Here is a 19,525-nt window from a genome sequence, read left to right as displayed (position 1 = left end):
TGGCTAAAAAACTCCCGGTTCCTCCATTTGAGAAACTACCTGGAATATATGTAACATTTTTCAGTGAAACCTTTAAGAAGGCATCGTTGAGTAACTCTATGAGCCCAGTTTGATGTGTGGGGATTCTGGATCTTCCAAAATAGCTTTAAAGAGATCTTGGACATATTTTTGGACTTCTAAAGCTGAGACGGATGTTGTTTTGATGAGACCTGCTCTCAATATCCTCACATTTCTTTTGCAGAAGGATCTGCTGTTCCTCAATAATAAGTCATCGCTGCTGGAGATGCTCGCAATCATTCACCTGCTTGTGGAGGCCCTTCTGCACACCTTCAACTCAAAAGCCCAGATCCCTTACATCCATTTGCTCTTCTTGGAGGTTGTCTTGTGGGTCTAATTTAAGAGCAAGGACTTTTTCCTTCAGGTCCTGGAACAAGCAAGGAGAATTTCTTTGAATGTGCCTGAGTTGGCTGGTACAGACCCTCGCTGGGCATCAGCTGCAGTGCAATCTGTTTCTCCTAGGGGATCCATTGTGGCTCTATCTGAGGAGGATTGATTGAGAAGGCTTTTAATATTGTGATCCATCTGTGCTCTACCTCCTGCCATGTCAAGTTGACGTTGAGGAATGTACTGAACCCCACTTATGAGGCCAGCATGGTCTTAGGTAAATCCAGTGGATGGGATCTTGAAGTTGCGTTATCAGCAGCAGGCAAAGATGTGTATTGTGGGAGAAAATGGCAGTCAGGCCCCTCTGTAGCTGCTGTGGTGAGCTGATGCTGTTCAATCCCCTGACCCACAGTGGCTGAAGCAGGAGTTTACACAAATAGCTAATGCTATGAAGGGTTCCCCAGGAGTGTGGGTGACACCCTGCCACTGACTAGGCCACCCCATTAAGGCATGAATACTTGGGGCAGTGTGTTGATGAGATTGTCAGTCTGTCTGGCAAGGACCACAAATGAAGCAGCCATTGTGGAACAGCAGGAACTGCACTATGATGCCACAAATTAAGACGAGCTTCAATGGGAATCCACTGAATATGCTGGAAGAAATAGAATGTGTTGGACTTGGCCCTTCTGGCAGGTTCACCCCTGAACTTTTTGCCTTTTATGGTGACTTGGTGTTAGTGATTTTTGACTTCTGTGCACTTTACCACTGTGTCCCAGGGTAAAGTGCGTGCGTGTAGTGAAGTTGGCCTGCCCTCCCATAGGAATGCATGGGGGAATGTATGTGTCCCTGGTAGTTCCTGATGCATGGAGTGCAGGTGCGAGTTTGGTATGTACAAACTCGTGAGAGTGAATGCTGCGTGATGATGTGTGCAGCGTTACTGTAGCTAGTGTAGAAGTGCCACTTCTAGACGCTGGCATAAATGTGCAGTGACTGCCTGGCGCGTGATTGGCTGGTGAGCCTGGCTCCAGGAGTCAGGATGGGTCTGCCCCAGTGGTGGGTGGAGAGAGCTGCATGTTGATGAGTGGGAGGAGTACACCTGGGACCTGAATAGGGCTGGGCTTTCCCCACACAATGCTGGCTCCGCCCCCTGTGGTGCGACTGATGTCCCTGGCTTGTCCTGTGAATAGGGAGAGGGGCTGAGCAAAACAAAGTGCTCAGGAACCAGTTGTATCTGGTCCGCCCCTTCCCTGCACCTTTGGAAACAAAGGATTTGGTGTATAAAAGAAGGGCTGTGACCGCATGAAAATGTTCTTGCTCTGACTCTAATCTACCAGGGGCGTGCTGCTGCTGGGGCCCAGGGGAAGGCTTGCCTCCCAGGGCCCTGCCCAGCCCCTGGATGCCTGATGGAGTTTTTGGGGCCTTTTTGCTGTTTTCTTGATCTATCAAGGACTTTGTTTCTAGCGCCTGGTGAGCGTTTGGATCCTGACAGGAGGGGGCTTGCTGCTGGTGGGGCCCAGGAGGGACCGCCATGGGGGCTGCCTCCCTGCTGGAGGGCCCTGTGTGCTGGCCCCAGGGCCCTACATGGCCCCCTGGATGCTGCCAATGGTGTGGTCCAACCTTTTTGCGCCTGGAGTGCGCTGTGCTTCCCCAGGAGAGGGAGAGCCTGGTGGCTGAGCAGCGCGGCGCTGCAGCCCTGGCTGAGGGAATTCCCAGCGTAGGGATTCCCCCCTTTTGTGATGAGCCTTGCGGGTGCCCACCCCGCTTATGTCCGCTGGTTCCGATCATGGCTGCGGGAGCCCACCCCGCTTATTGTCATTGTAGTGCGCGGGTGCCCACCCCGTGACTTTACTTTATTGTGGCGGGTGCCCACCCCGCTTTTAGCGTGATTCCTTCACGGGAGCCTACCCCGTATTGCCCGCAAAAGAAATCACCACCGCGGCCCGAGCTGCATTCAAAGATCGCCGCCGAGTCCACGGCCCGCCTGGTTGTGGGCGGGGCCGCGGGACGGAAGCGGAAGCACGGCCATTTTCCGCCCGGCAGAGGTCCCGGAGCCTCGCAGGCTCCCCCTGCAAAGTCCCGGTCCCGAGATGGGGTACCGGGTGAAGAATAGCGCATCGAGAGGATGGAGCTCTCATGAGGTGAGAGAGCCCCGCCATGACTGCCAGTGAGGAGCAGAGTCCCCGCCCAGAGGCCCGGTGAGTGAGGACTGGGCGGGTTACATGACGGGTACCTCTACGATGGTGAGCATAGTGGATTAAAGGGCCAGAGGGGCCCGTAAGCATCCTTCCTTGCCCCCATGAGGAGCTGACCTTCACAGCGGCGCCGCAGTTGCGGGCCGCTGCAACAGGGGGGACATATTTGTTTTGAGCGCCCGGCCGCTCCATCGGGGGTATGTGCATTTTAAGAGCCCCGTGGCTCCAACGAAGGGGGAATTATTGTTCAAGAGCCCTGAGGCTCCAACGCTATGGGGACATGTTGTTTCCAGAGCCCTGTGAGGCTCCAACGAAAGGGCCATCATTATTGTTCAAGAGTCCCCCGAGTGGGACTCCAACGTTTGGGGACACATTCCATTTCAGCGCCAGTGCGCTCCACAGTCCAGGGGGATATGTTGTTTGTTTTAGAGCCTAGGTGGCTCCAACATCTTGGACACTGTTTCAGGGGCCCTTGAGAGCCCATGCCTATTTGCCTTCCCAGCTGCGCAGCACTTAGTGCCAGCTGCAGCGTTTAGGCCCTGTTCTTGTCCCCAGCTGCCCAGCAAGTAGTGGGCAGCTGCTACGTTTAAGTTCTGGTGCGACCTGGACTCGAATGTGATTGAGGTGTTGTTGTGATTCATGCTAATGGGATTGGGTGCTAGGAAATGTACTGTGTATAGCATGTTTTGCGCACCATGTGTTTTATACCTCTAAATGCGGTCATTTCTGCCTAGGAGGTTGTTTTACCGGTTTAGGGTGATGTTAGGGAGATTGTACTTCCCTGTGCGATGTACGCCCCTAGAGTAGTTATACTTAGGAGGTAAGGTCTAAGGCGTTAGACTTGCAAGAAATTGCATAATGTGTTTATGCCCCTGTGATGGATGCAGGATAGGTTTTATACCTGATGCTAGTGTGATGACGCTGAGGTCATTATGGCGCCAGTAGTTACTGGTTGTGCTCTACCGTGCTAATTTGTGTTACAGTTAGTATATGTTCTACATGTACAATTGGTGATTTGTGCTGATTCTGACAGTGGTCCATGTGGCCCTGTCCCGTGTAAATAGTCCCTTGTAAAATTCTGCCCAGTGCCAGTTGGCACAGTGTAAATTATGTGATTATTATCTAATGTGCTTTGGTATAATACAAAGGCTATTTTTATATATATCCTTGTGTGGAGTTCCTTTTGTGGTGGGCCTAGGATGTTGTTGCTGTGTGCGCGCGCAAACGCTTTACACATTGCCTCCGGGATAAGCCTGACTGCTCGTGCCAAGCTACCAAGGGGGTGAGCAGGGGTTATCTTTGGCGTGTAACTCCCCAGCCCTGACTAGAGTGGTGGTTCCTGCCTGGCTTTGGCGCAAGCCCTAGCCAACCAGAAATCCCATTTCTAACATTGGTGATCAGCGGTGGGATTAGGACTTGCGTTTGCGCAGTACCACAGCGACAGCTGGCTGCACTACAAAACTCTGCATTTAGATAGTCACATGGAAAGGGATTATTGTTCTAAGTTTGTTTTTAAGTGTCATTTACCCTAAACTCCTGAGGCGGAAGCCGGGAGCAACGCATAGCACAAAATCGTATTTCTTTTTAAAACTGTCTGAATTTGTGTTTGTTTTAAACCCACTGTGCACTTCTCCCCCCTGCACTCACCTGTGTCACTGGCAAACAGCTGATTGATCGCTGTGGTACACAGGACCCACTTGAAGCCGCCATTACCGGCCGCGAGGAGACCAGGACACGCCCCCTCAGGGTGGCCACGCCCACCGCCCACGAAAACAGATAAAAGCGCGCTCTGATTACGAGAGCTGCACTTTACCCTAAACTCCTGAGGCGGAAGCCGGGAGCAACGCATAGCACAAAATCGTATTTCTTTTTAAAACTGTCTGAATTTGTGTTTGTTTTAAACCCACTGTGCACTTCTCCCCCCTGCACTCACCTGTGTCACTGGCAAACAGCTGATTGATCGCTGTGGTACACAGGACCCACTTGAAGCCGCCATTCCCGGCCGCGAGGAGACCAGGACACGCCCCCTCAGGGTGGCCACGCCCACCGCCCACGAAAACAGATAAAAGCGCGCTCTGATTACGAGAGCTGCACTTTACCCTAAACTCCTGAGGCGGAAGCCGGGAGCAACGCATAGCACAAAATCGTATTTCTTTTTGAAACTGTCTGAATTTGTGTTTGTTTTAAACCCACTGTGCACTTCTCCCCCCTGCACTCACCTGTGTCACTGGCAAACAGCTGATTGATCGCTGTGGTACACAGGACCCACTTGAAGCCGCCATTACCGGCCACGAGGAGACCAGGACACGCCCCCTCAGGGTGGCCACGCCCACCGCCCACGAAAACAGATAAAAGCGCGCTCTGATTACGAGAGCTGCACTTTACCCTAAACTCCTGAGGCGGAAGCCGGGAGCAACGCATAGCACAAGATCGTATTTCTTTTTAAAACTGTCTGAATTTGTGTTTGTTTTAAACCCACTGTGCACTTCTCCCCCCTGCACTCACCTGTGTCACTGGCAAACAGCTGATTGATCGCTGTGGTACACAGGACCCACTTGAAGCCGCCATTACCGGCCGCGAGGAGACCAGGACACGCCCCCTCAGGGTGGCCACGCCCACCGCCCACGAAAACAGATAAAAGCGCGCTCTGATTACGAGAGCTGCACTTTACCCTAAACTCCTGAGGCGGAAGCCGGGAGCAACGCATAGCACAAAATCGTATTTCTTTTTAAAACTGTCTGAATTTGTGTTTGTTTTAAACCCACTGTGCACTTCTCCCCCCTGCACTCACCTGTGTCACTGGCAAACAGCTGATTGATCACTGTGGTACACAGGACCCACTTGAAGCCGCCATTACCGGCCGCGAGGAGACCAGGACACGCCCCCTCAGGGTGGCCACGCCCACCGCCCACGAAAACAGATAAAAGGGCGCTCTGATTACGAGAGCTGCACTTTACCCTAAACTCCTGAGGCGGAAGCCGGGAGCAACGCATAGCACAAAATCGTATTTCTTTTTAAAACTGTCTGAATTTGTGTTTGTTTTAAACCCACTGTGCACTTCTCCCCCCTGCACTCACCTGTGTCACTGGCAAACAGCTGATTGATCACTGTGGTACACAGGACCCACTTGAAGCCGCCATTACCGGCCGCGAGGAGACCAGGACACGCCCCCTCAGGGTGGCCACGCCCACGAAAACAGATAAAAGCGCGCTCTGATTACGAGAGCTGCACTTTACCCTAAACTCCTGAGGCGGAAGCCGGGAGCAACGCATAGCACAAAATCGTATTTCTTTTTAAAACTGTCTGAATTTGTGTTTGTTTTAAACCCACTGTGCACTTCTCCCCCCTGCACTCACCTGTGTCACTGGCAAACAGCTGATTGATCGCTGTGGTACACAGGACCCACTTGAAGCTGCCATTACCGGCCGCGAGGAGACCAGGACACGCCCCCTCAGGGTGGCCACGCCCACCGCCCACGAAAACAGATAAAAGCGCGCTCTGATTACGAGAGCTGCACTTTACCCTAAACTCCTGAGGCGGAAGCCGGGAGCAACGCATAGCACAAAATCGTATTTCTTTTTAAAACTGTCTGAATTTGTGTTTGTTTTAAACCCACTGTGCACTTCTCCCCCCTGCACTCACCTGTGTCACTGGCAAACAGCTGATTGATCGCTGTGGTACACAGGACCCACTTGAAGCCGCCATTACCGGCCACGAGGAGACCAGGACACGCCCCCTCAGGGTGGCCACGCCCACCGCCCACGAAAACAGATAAAGCGCGCTCTGATTACGAGAGCTGCACTTTACCCTAAACTCCTGAGGCGGAAGCCGGGAGCAACGCATAGCACAAAATCGTATTTCTTTTTAAAACTGTCTGAATTTGTGTTTGTTTTAAACCCACTGTGCACTTCTCCCCCCTGCACTCACCTGTGTCACTGGCAAACAGCTGATTGATCGCTGTGGTACACAGGACCCACTTGAAGCCGCCATTACCGGCCGCGAGGAGACCAGGACACGCCCCCTCAGGGTGGCCACGCCCACCGCCCACGAAAACAGATAAAAGCGCGCTCTGATTACGAGAGCTGCACTTTACCCTAAACTCCTGAGGCGGAAGCCGGGAGCAACGCATAGCACAAAATCGTATTTCTTTTTAAAACTGTCTGAATTTGTGTTTGTTTTAAACCACTGTGCACTTCTCCCCCCTGCACTCACCTGTGTCACTGGCAAACAGCTGATTGATCACTGTGGTACACAGGACCCACTTGAAGCCGCCATTACCGGCCGCGAGGAGACCAGGACACGCCCCCTCAGGGTGGCCACGCCCACCGCCCACGAAAACAGATAAAAGCGCGCTCTGATTACGAGAGCTGCACTTTACCCTAAACTCCTGAGGCGGAAGCCGGGAGCAACGCATAGCACAAAATCGTATTTCTTTTTAAAACTGTCTGAATTTGTGTTTGTTTTAAACCCACTGTGCACTTCTCCCCCCTGCACTCACCTGTGTCACTGGCAAACAGCTGATTGATCACTGTGGTACACAGGACCCACTTGAAGCCGCCATTACCGGCCGCGAGGAGACCAGGACACGCCCCCTCAGGGTGGCCACGCCCACCGCCCACGAAAACAGATAAAAGCGCGCTCTGATTACGAGAGCTGCACTTTACCCTAAACTCCTGAGGCGGAAGCCGGGAGCAACGCATAGCACAAAATCGTATTTCTTTTTAAAACTGTCTGAATTTGTGTTTGTTTTAAACCCACTGTGCACTTCTCCCCCCTGCACTCACCTGTGTCACTGGCAAACAGCTGATTGATCGCTGTGGTACACAGGACCCACTTGAAGCTGCCATTACCGGCCGCGAGGAGACCAGGACACGCCCCCTCAGGGTGGCCACGCCCACCGCCCACGAAAACAGATAAAAGCGCGCTCTGATTACGAGAGCTGCACTTTACCCTAAACTCCTGAGGCGGAAGCCGGGAGCAACGCATAGCACAAAATCGTATTTCTTTTTAAAACTGTCTGAATTTGTGTTTGTTTTAAACCCACTGTGCACTTCTCCCCCCTGCACTCACCTGTGTCACTGGCAAACAGCTGATTGATCGCTGTGGTACACAGGACCCACTTGAAGCCGCCATTACCGGCCGCAAGGAGACCAGGACACGCCCCCTCAGGGTGGCCACGCCCATCGCCCACTCACACCCCCTCCGCCCATAAATAATGTGTCAGTTCAGGGAGCGCAGCGGACGGGCGCAGCGGGCGCGCCGTCAGCGCGCCGAAGGCGCGCCAAAGGCAAGCCCGTCTGGGCCCGTCCGGGCCCAGCCGGACCCAGGCCCAGTTACTCTACCAGGCAGCCCTCGTGACCGTGTGATATATACTGGAGAGGCACTTCGCGCACTACAACCTAAGAAAATTCTTGCCTGTCACCACACACATACCGAAGGTAATACCTTCTCCAATTGTATGCGCTGCAACCCGACTCCCGCGAACTTGACAAAACCCGCACTAAAGATGGGACTCCTTAACTGTCGTTCCCTCCCCAAACATGCGATCGAAACCAATCTGCTTATTCAAGATCAGGATCTCGACCTCCTGTTTTTAACGGAAACATGGCTCTTAGATAGCACCGACTCGGACATTGTCACGGCCCTTCCCCCAGGGTATCTTTGCCAAGCCCTACACAGACCCAAAGGGAGGGGAGGGGGGGTAGCTATAGTCTTCAGGGAACTATTCACCTGTAGAACTTCCAACGCTCACATTGAGGACTGTGAGAGCTGTCAATTCTCCATTCAAACGTCCCCAGCTCACTCCCTGTCAGGGCTACTGATCTACCGCCCCCCAGGTGCTCCTGGTAATTTTATTAATGCTGTCATCGAATCAGTGACACAGCTAGCTTCGTCCACCTCTAACTTCCTTATGCTAGGTGACCTAAACTTCCACTTCATGGACCCTACGGATCGGTTAGCTTCTGACCTTCGGCAAGACCTAACATCTCTAAACATCCGATTGGTCAACAACGCGCCTACCCATGAGAAGGGACACTTGTTGGATCCCATTCTCACTAATATAGCTACCATTACCACCAGACCTCCCGTAACCCTTCCATGGACAGACCATTTTATGGTCCCCATATTTTGGGAAATTTCCACCACGAACTCCCTAACGTCTAAAATCCAGGTTACCGACCGACGATGGCGCAAACTCGCACCTGATGAATGGGCCGCCGCCCTCACAGACTCCATCCCCGAACCTTTAACCGACCCTGCCATAGCTGACAGACAGTTCAATGAATGGATCACCTCCTCATTAGACACACTTCTCCCAAAATCTGCGATGCTTAAACATCCTAAAAGACTATCCTCCGCTCCCTGGTACACCCCAGAGCTCAAAGCTCTGCGTCAAGAGTGCAAGAGAACGGAACGCTCCTGGAGAAGATTTAAATCAGAGATCAATAAAGACATCTATTCCATCTCTCTATCTACCTATAAAACCGCTATCCGAAAAACCAAAAGCATGTTCTTCCAGGGGAGAATAGAGAAAGCTGGATGCTCCAGTAAAGAATCCTATGCCATCCTTAAAGAGCTGTTGAAAACCCCAGAACCGGGACCGAGACACCACACTGACCCCAAAGCTGATCAGGAGAAATGCCAACAATTGGCTAATTTCTTTCACGACAAAATTCAAACAATTCTTGCCTCAATTCCCTCTGTGAATTCGTGTGAAGAAATTGCCCCTTCGTACCCTCCATCATCTATCTGTCTCTCCTCCTGGGGCCAAGTTACCACAGAAGAAGTAGAAAACACGCTCAAATCCATGAAGAGCGGATCCCCCAGGGACCCTGCCCCACTCTGGATCCTTAAGGAGGTAGCCCACACGATCACTCCCCCTTTGACCCATTTGATCAATGCCTCACTCCAACAGGGAGTTGTCCCCCCGAGCTGGAAGACGGCGGTCGTAAAAGCCCTATTAAAAAAACCATCCCTCGACCCCGAGAATCTGGCGAATTACAGGCCCATCTCCCTTCTCCCAGGAGTCAGTAAGATCGCGGAAAAACTAGTCAACAGGAAACTCTCGCAGTTTCTCGAGGTCAATAATAAACTAAAAAGTTCCCAGACGGGCTTTCGACCAGGACAGGGCACTGACATCGCCCTCCTGGCAGCGGTAGAAGAGGCCAGAACACTATTGGACGGAGGAGGATCAGTGGCAGTGATCCTCCTCGACCTAAGTGCAGCATTCGACACCGTCAACCACCATCTCCTTATTAAAAGACTTAAAAGAGTTGGCGTGGAAGGCTCGGCCTTATCCTGGCTTTCATCCTTCCTAGCTCAACGGACCTACCAGATCTGGGAAAAGAACGCCCGCTCCTCCGAAATGCCCCTCCAATGTGGTGTGCCTCAGGGCTCCTCCCTGAGCCCCATATTATTTAATATCTATATGTCCACATTGGAGTGAGCGTCGTCAGCTCTGCTGACGACACACAATTAGTAGTATCTCTGTCTCACCCCAGACAACAATCAGCAGATCTATTCAACTGCCTTACGCAGGTCCATTGCTGGATGAATAAGTCAGCTCTAAAATTAAATGGGACAAAAACCGAAGTCCTGCTCCTCGGCCCGAAAGGCCTCTCACTCTCCCCTAACATCTGGCCCGCTTGCCTGGGCCCTCCCCCCGACCCAAAAGAAGAGGTTAAGAGTCTGGGGGTCTGGATCGACACTGACCTCTCATTCACAGTTCAGGCTAAGAAAGTAGCTGGGACTTGTTTCGGCCTCTTAAAATCCCTGAGAAAAGTCCTGCCCCTCTTACCCTTCAACTCACAAAAATTGCTAATTCAAGGCCTTATACTATCAAGGCTTGACTACAGCAACGTGATTTATCTGGGCACTCCTGAAGCGACTCTCAACAAGCTTCAGAGAATCCAGAATACCGCAGCCCGGATTATCACAAATACCCCTGCCAGAACTTCCGCTAAACCTGCTCTAAAAAACCTCCATTGGCTTCCCATAAGGGAGCGAGTCAAATTCAAGGCTCTATGCCTAGCCCACAAACTTCTGCAAAAACAAGGCCCCCCAGTCCTTAGTAAACTCATCACTCCCTATAAAGCCACAAGATCCCTCCGGTCTGACACAGAAAATTTCATTACTTCCCCCAGATTCAAGAAAGCCCGAGCCGGAGGAAGACGCTTCTCAGTTCAAACCGCACGTCTTTGGAACTCGCTCCCCCGCGACTTGCGACTCGAACCACAATACCTTCGCTTCAGGAAGCAACTAAAAACTCATCTTTTTCCCAAATACCTCACGCCTTCCCCTACACTGAGTCTTTGTCCCCTCCCCCCCTCCTCCTCACCTCTGTTTTGCCCCTGGCCCACCGAACTGGAGAGTTAGGGTTCTCGTTAGCGCTGGGATACCTCAGGGTGACTATGCGCTCTACAAAAATAAATAATAATAATAATAATAATAATAATCATTTCTGTGGAAATGTGTTTTTGGATTTACCAGTAAGGGTGGGATCCAGTGGTGGCAGCAGATGTGTGTCCAGTGCAGGTATTCTCATTCCCAGTTCCCAGTGGTAGTGGTACCTGTGTCACGTGGTGGTCAGGTTGAGAAATCAGGGGCGGTAGAAACTGTCTTACCAGTCTTGGGAGGGGTGGGGATGAATGTGTAATGTGCTGGATGAATGTGAACGTCCCATTCCCAGTTCCCGGAGTAATGGTACCTGTGTCACGTGGTGGTCAGGTTGAGAAATCAGGGGCGGTAGAAACTGTCTTACTAGTCTGGGGGGTGTGTGTGTGGATGAATGGTGTGAGTTCTCTGAAATAAGGAGCTTGCTGGTTGATTGGGTGTGAGTTCTCTGGGATAGGGAACTTGCATTGGGGAGTGATTCCAAAAGGAGTGGCTGAGGTGTCTTCCAGCCCAGCGTGGTGGAAGAGGTTCAGAGTAGCCCAGCTAGGTCTCGGTGTAGGGGCTCACGTCCTGTCTCTGCGGAGAAGGAGTGGGTGGGACTGCGTGTCTCCAGGTGCCTGAACCCCAGTATCAGGGCCTGGAAGGTTTCTTTAGGGAACATCAGGTCGGGGGCCTAGGCTGTACCAATAGGTCATTTGAGGAGGATCTCCCAGCGTCTAGAGGATGTGGAGTGTCTGTAATCAGAGCTCCAGTAGTCCTGGTGTCTGGCGGTACCACTCCAGTTGGGAGGGTGCGGAAGTCCAGAGGGAGGGTGAGAGGGAGAGGGATTCCCCAGTGGGAACCAGCAGGTCAGGGACCAGCCGGGAGGGCTGAGTCGCCACTGAATGACCGTGGTGTCGTCACTTTTGTCCTGGGGGGTCTGCACGCACTGTCAGATGGACAGGAGGTCGTGAGATCAGCGCCAGGCAGACTGTCACATGACCCATTAGTTATGTGTCACCCTCGTTAAGTCCTGGTTTGCCAGGCATCTGACCAAAGGGTACGTCCCTCGGTTGGGGAGCCAGTAGTCGGTATTTCCGTATCTGGACGTAAGGGCAGCTGTAGTCCTAAGGGCAGGTGGGGCTCATCGTACGTGAAGAGACCCTGCTCTACAGTGGAAGGGGGTGCAGAGGGAGGGAGTCCTCGCCTCTGACCCCGTGGATCTCAGGTGGTAGACCAGTTGGTGGAGAGAGGTCCTGAACTGGTGGGAGAGTTGTGTTCTGGTGGGTGCTTCCCTGGGAGGGTGCAGAACCCCAGAAGTAGAGGTAGGGTGGGGCATTCTTGCCCGTGACCTCTGGTCAGCCTGAGGGTGCGGACCCTAGGTTGAAGGCTCAGTGGTAGTTTGGAAATACACTGAGAGGGAGAGTGGAGAATGGCTTGTATGCCAGGGGTTACTACCCCTCACTCGGGGTTTGGCAAGGACCAGTGGTATCTGGGTGGCCTCGGGCCTGGTCCTGGCCGTGGACAACTAGGTAGTACCAGTGGGGTAGCCTAGTTGGGCCTGAGTTTTTTCCGGTTGTTTTTCTTTTCAGAAGGAACCATGTTGATTCAGAATGGCGTAGAACCGGAGGGTGTCCCTGCAGTGCGGGCCTGCATCCGTGTTCTATCGCCCCAAGCAGGGAAGACCATCACGGTGGTGATTGGTCTGCCCTGTGTTTTGGCTGGAAGGGGGTTGTGTTGGACTTGGCCCTTCTGACAGGTTCACCCCTGAACTTTTTGCCTTTTATGGTGTCCTGGTGTTAGTGATTTTTTACTTCTGTGCACTTTACCACTACCTCTGTGTCCCAGGGTAAAGTGCGTGCATGTAGTGAAGTTGGCCTGCCCTCCCATAGGAATGCATGGGGGAATGTATGTGTCCCTGGTAGTTCCCGATGTGTGGGGCGTGCAGGTGCGAGTTTGGTATGTACGAACTCGTGAGAGTGAATGCTGCGCGATGATGTTTGCGGCGTTACTGTAGCTAGTGTAGAAGTGCCACTTCTAGACGCTGGCATAAATGTGCAGTGACTGCCTGGCGCGTGATTGGCTGGTGAGCCTGGCTCCAGGAGTCAGGATGGGTCTGCCCCAGTGGTGGGTGGAGAGAGCTGCATGTTGATGAGTGGGAGGAGTACACCTGGGACCTGAATAGGGCTGGGTTTTCCCCACACAATGCTGGCTCCGCCCCCAGTGGTGCGACTGATGTCCCTGGCCTTTCCTGCGAATAGGGAGAGGGGCTGAGCAAAACAAAGTGCTTAGGAACCAGTTGTATCTGTTCCGCCCCTTCCCTGCATCTTTGGAAAGAAAGGATTTGGTGTATAAAAGAGGGGCTGTGACCCCATGAAAATGTTCTTGCTCTGACTCGAATCTACCAGGGGCGTGCTGCTGCTGGGGCCCAGGGGAAGGCTTGCCTCCCTGGGCCCTGCCCAGCCCCTGGATGCCTGATGGACTTTGTGAGGCCTTTTTGCTGTTTTCTTGATCTATCAAGGACTTTGTTTCTAGCGCCTGGTGAGCGTTTGGATCCTGACAGGAGGTGGCTTGCTGCTGGTGGGGCCCAGGAGGGACCACCATGCGGGCTGCCTCCCTGCTGGAGGGCCCTGTGTGCTGGCCCCTGGGCCCTACATGGCCCCCTGGATGCTGCCAATGGCGTGGTCCAACCTTTTTGCACCCGGAGTGCGCTGTGCTTCCCCAGGAGAGGGAGAGCCTGGGGGCTGAGCAGCGCAGCGCTGCAGCCCTGGCTGAGGGAATCCCCAGCGTAGGGATTCCCCCCTTTTGTGATGAGCCTTGCGGGTGCCCACCCCGCTTATGTCCGATGGTTCCGATCATGGCTGCGGGAGCCCACCCCGTTTATTTTCTTTTTAGTGCGCGGGTGCCCACCCCGCGACTTTACTTTATTGTGGCCATTTTCCGGCCGGCAGAGGTCCCGGAGCCTCGCAGGCTCCCCCTTCAAAGTCCCGGTCCCGAGATGGGGGACTGGGTGAAGAACGGCGCATCGAGAGGACGGGGCTCTCATGAGGTGAGAGAGCCCCGCCATGACTGCCAGTGAGGAGCAGAGTCCCCGCCCAGAGGCCCGGTGAGTGAGGGCTGGGCGGGTTACATGACGGGTACCTCTACGATGGTGAGCATAGTGGTTTAAAGGGCCAGAGGGGCCCGTAAGCATCCTTCCTTGCCCCCATGAGGAGCTGACCTTCACAGTAGCGCCGCAGTTGCAGGCCGCTGCAACAGGGGGGACATATTTGTTTTGAGCGCCCAGCCTCTCCATCGGGGGTATGTGCATTTTAAGAGCCCCGTGGCTCCAGCGAAGGGGGCATTATTGTTCAAGAGCCCTGAGGCTCCAACGCTATGGGGACATGTTGTTTCCAGAGCCCTGTGAGGCTCCAACGTTTGGCCCCATCATTTGTTTAGAGTCCAGAGGGACTCCCACGGGCAATATTTGTTTTAGAGCGCTAGTGCGCTCCAATGAAGGGGCCATCATTATTGTTCAAGAGTCCCCCGAGTGGGACTCCAACGTTTGGGGACACATTCCATTTCAGCGCCAGTGCGCTCCACAGTCCAGGGGGACATGTTGTTTTAGAGCCTAGGTGGCTCCAACGTCTTGGACACTGTTTCAGGGGCCCTTGAGAGCCCATGCCTCTTTGCCATCCCAGCTGCGCAGCACTTAGTGCCAGCTGCAGCGTTTAGGCCCTGTTCTTGTCCCCAGCTGCCCAGCAAGTAGTGGGCAGCTGCTACGTTTAGGTTCTGGTGCGACCTGGACCCTAATGTGATTGAGGTGTTGTTGTGATTCATGCTAATGGGATTGGGTGCTAGGTAATGTACTGTGTATAGCATGTTTTGCGCACCCTGTGTTTTATACCTCTAAATGTGGTCATTTCTGCCTAGGAGGTTGTTTTACCTGTTTAGGGTGGTGTTAGGGAGATTGTACTTCCCAGTGCGATGTACGCCCCTAGAGTAGTTATACTTAGGAGGTAAGGTCTAAGGCGTTAGACTTGTGAGAAATTGCATAATGTGTTTATGCCCCTGTGATGGATGCAGGATAGGTTTTATACCTGATGCTAGTGTGATGACGCTGAGGTCATTATGGCGCCAGTAGTTACTGGTTGTGCTCTACCGTGCTAATTTGTGTTACAGTTAGTATATGTTCTATATGTACAATTGGTGATTTGTGCTGATTCTGACAGTGGTCCATGTGGCCCTGTCCCGTGTAAATAGTCCCTTGTAAAATTCTGCCCAGTGCCAGTTGGCACAGTGTAAATTATGTGATTATTATCTAATGTGTTTTGGTATAATACAAAGGCTATTTTTATATATATCCTTGAGTGGAGTTCCTTTTGTGGTGGGCCTAGGGTGTTGTTGCTGTGTGCGCGCGCAAACGCTTTACACATTGCCCCCGGGATAAGCCTGACTGCTCGTGCCAAGCTACCAAGGGGGTGAGCAGGGGTTATCTTTGGCGTGTAACTCCCCAGCCCTGACTAGAATGGTGGTTCCTGCCGGGCTTTGGCGCAAGCCCTAGCCAACCAGAAATCCCATTTCAAACAGAATGTATAAAAGCTGGGATTACTACAAAAATGGTTTGAAAAGATGTCATGAGGCCGGATCCCACACGTTTCAAAACGTGTGCCTGGCCACTGGTATCAGGCACATTAAATATTTGATGTATCAATTCACTGAAATGCAGGGGGATATTTGTGTTTAGTAATGACTGTGTTTCACTAGACATTCTCACTACCTGCAATTAGAAGGACTCAAGTGCTGAAGTGAGAGAGCCACTTCTTGTTGAAACAATAATGCTTTGAGTCTGCTTAGCTTATTGAAATCTGTTTTCAGAGCTGTAATGGAAGGCCACAATGAACTACCTACACTCCCATGTGGAGGGGGAAACTGGAAGTTGTTGCAACAAGTAACTAACTGGGAAACAGATACCATATAGGGGATTCCCGCCCGTAGATTGCAGCGGCCTTGATTATTAAGAAAGAGATAACTGCCATTCAAAAGCAGTGTGAGAGTGGAAATAATTGCGGGATCAGAAGTTCCTTTAAAAAAACAAGCCAGAATGGGGGCAGAAACATTACAAGCGCAGTGGATTTTTACTTGTTGACACACAAGGGAATCACTGGCAGTGAAGTTGCCCCTTTCTCCTGTGAGAAAAACATCTTTATCAGCTCGTTCACAGTGATATGTAAAGGGCAGGGACCATAATTCATGTATGTAGCTGCTCCCGAAGGGGTTCATATCAACCTATTAGAATGTTTTTCATGCAGGCTGTGAACTGAAACTTCGACATCGGGTAACAAGATACCCCGTGTATTAACCTTACAGCAGAATGAGTTTCCACTACAGTAAAGGGAAGTTGTTCAAGTTTCTCTATATGTAGCATAGTGTAACTAGCATATTTAAAAGGTATTGACTGTTGTTTATGTGTCAAATTAAATGGTAAGAATAATGCGCTACATTTAAGATAATACCACTGGACGCATCCATTCTTAAGTGTTTGCAGTGTCCAACCAAATTTCATAACTTATCTAAGTTGATTCTGACCATGATACAAGGTAGTTACGAACAACAGGGCCAGTCCTAAAACCTGAACCAGGGGCTAAATAATACTAGAATCCAAACAATGGTTCAAGTAAACCACTTAGAATGAGAAAGAATTTAGAAAATAAAATAAGAGAGAACAATAAAATAATACACATTTTTTTCAATAAAGAAAGGAACAAAGAGAAAGTAAAAAAGAAAGAAGTGCCAACCAACTATTGTGGCACCCAGTACCCATGTACAGGTAATTTCTTTTGGTTAGAAAATGTATTATCCAAATAACATATAAAAAATACATACACACAACAATAATGGCGCTCATGGGGCTACACAAACAGCGTTACAAATACAAACAATACCATGTGTAATCAAACAAACAGTGGCTGAGGGAAAATAAAAAAGCAATGTTTTGGACAAAACAGAGACACACAGCAGAAAAAAATGCATCCTCTTCAATTAGAGCCACATCTTAGCGTCGACGGCGTTTCAACCCATTAGTGCTTGAAGGGTCATCATCAGGACAAAACATCAGACATAAGAGTGTCCACTAGGTTTAAATAAAATATCTATATTACCGAGGAGAATACATCTACATTAAATGAGGATAAAGCACAAGGCATCCAAAACTTCAATGTGAGGAGGGAAAATCGCACTCTGATGGTATGTCAGTAAACAATAACTTACAGAGATGATTTGCAAGAAAATGCGATAAAGTCTGTAGTTTAGGAGAAATCAGGCTGGGTAGAGTATTCGCAATAAAAACACTGCTAGTAATAAATCCAAAGGGTTATTACAGTCCATTGCAGTTTGGAACGGGATGCAACCCGGCATGCTGGCGGGATGAGGTGGCTAAAACGGGTATTTGAACGAGCGCACCGACCGGATTCCTTTGCATGACCGCTGGACTGTAATAACTCTTTGGAGTTATTACTAGCAGTGTTTTTATCGTGAATACTCTACCCGGCCTGATTTATCCTAAATTACAGACTTTATTGCATTTTCTTGCGAATCATTTATGCTATTTTAGAGCAATCACTTAAATCATATCTGCATTCGGAAGCGTCAGGTCGCGGTGACCCACTACAAGACCTAGGCTTCTTTTGCTGCTTAGATTTGTCCCATGTCTTTTTAGGAAAGACAGGACAGCCCTCTTTTTCAGGAGGGGGCTTACCTTCAGACTGATTAGAAGGCCAAACCCTCAAATTATTGCGACCTTAGGACGTATAAACGCCAGCAATAATAATCAGCAACTCACGTTCCTGGTCAATATCAGCCACCGCTAAAAGGCTTTGATAAACTATTAAGGATGCTGCTTCCCCTTTAATACTGGAAAGAATAATTTCAGAGACTACTGGAAAAAAAATACCCATTAACTTCATACCTAAATCCAGGGCAGGAACTGCCCCATGTTCATGCTATATTTGTTTGAGAATGCTCAGGAGGATGCTCATTGAGGGGGTGCCATAGCAAAGTGTATACACTGAGGCAAGCACCGTTCCCCAGGTGTTACAGTCCGCCAAGGGGCCAATCAGACCACGAGGCAAGCACATAGTAAGGAGCCTATGTCTCTCATCAGGACCCGTGAGAGGAAAAACCACATCAAGCTGATCAATTTTCTGAGCACTCCAAAACAGGAATCTTCACATTCTGAGGACTTTCGCCCATAACCGAATTAAGAATAATGAGACTAATAAAAAGACCCCCACCATGCTCATCCTGCATAGGTGGAGCAGCTCCAGGTGGGGCTGCGACAAAGGCACAGGCTACAAATTGGATCAGGCGTCTAACAAGGAGATCTACCTGAGCATTCAGCAAACATACTTCTGCCAAATTGGCATTAATGTAATTAGGGGATTTTGGTAAAACTGGCCAACACATGACAAGTGGCCCATCAATACTTAAGAGACCCATTCTAACAGTAGTAATAAGGTGGGGTATGGCACCAATAAACCAAATCTGGTGCTCCCAGGCCATAAGAGGAACTTCAACAACCGCATAAGGGTGATAAGCTGCCAGAACACTGGCAAGAGTATAAGCTTGGAAAGAATTATCATTCTCATCCACAGCGTGAAACGTAACCCAGGAGTAAAACACTTCAAAACGGTATGGAGGATCTGCTTCAACTACAAAAAAAAAACAGGCACCCAGCATTAGAGTTTCCATGCAGCAACAAATGTTGAGTAACCGCCATGTTACAATTACCCGACATTGCAATCAGTTGAACCATAAACCCAAAGAAAGAGATTCAAACGGTAGCACTAAAACCTTTTACAATTCAAGCTTAAAAAACCTACAGCAATAGGTGATCCCAGCAATCTGAGGAGGCAAAGCCCTCCCATCATGGACGTCTCCAGGAAACGGTGCGAGGGTATTGTGGTCAAGCGCAAGCGCTACTCAAGCGTCCCATGAATAAATACCAGACCAAACGTTGGTGGTGCCATGTTGCAAGGATTCTGCAAAGCCACAGAACTATGCTTGGCATCATAGAATAGTAGGCAGGGACTGAGTCATCCTACCACCTGAGTACCCATGAGCCCTAGACCAATTAGCTATGTGTCTCACTTGTCCTCCTACTCACTCACAGAGGAACAAGTGATTAGACACCCCAGAACACAACAGTCCAGACCCTCTCAGGAATCACGTTTGCAGGACATACTCTTTCGCTCTCATTCTCATACTAATCCACAATAAGATCTGACAGAGACACGAGAAAAGTTTAGAATGTTAATTTTAACTATCATGCTCTAGTTTGCAGTATACGTGTTACAATGAGTAAGAAAATGCCTAACACAAATACGCTCAGCATAGCAAATAGTCCATGATTCATAAAAGGAGCTGTCATTATATAAGACAGGATAGCCTAACTCCCTTACCGTCTACAGATGCAAAGTGATTATATATCAGAAGATCTCTGGGTGTTGGCAGCAGACCCCGTACCTTAGTATGCAAAGATGAAAGTTCTACATTCCAGGTGCTATCACAATCTCTTCCCTGGAAAAATCCTTCTCCAA

Source organism: Triturus cristatus, chromosome 6, assembly GCF_964204655.1.
Source record: "Triturus cristatus chromosome 6, aTriCri1.1, whole genome shotgun sequence".
NCBI classification, from domain to species: Eukaryota; Metazoa; Chordata; class Amphibia; order Caudata; family Salamandridae; genus Triturus; species Triturus cristatus.
The sequence above is the reverse complement of the archived record's forward strand: the minus strand, read 5'-3'. Positions refer to the sequence as shown.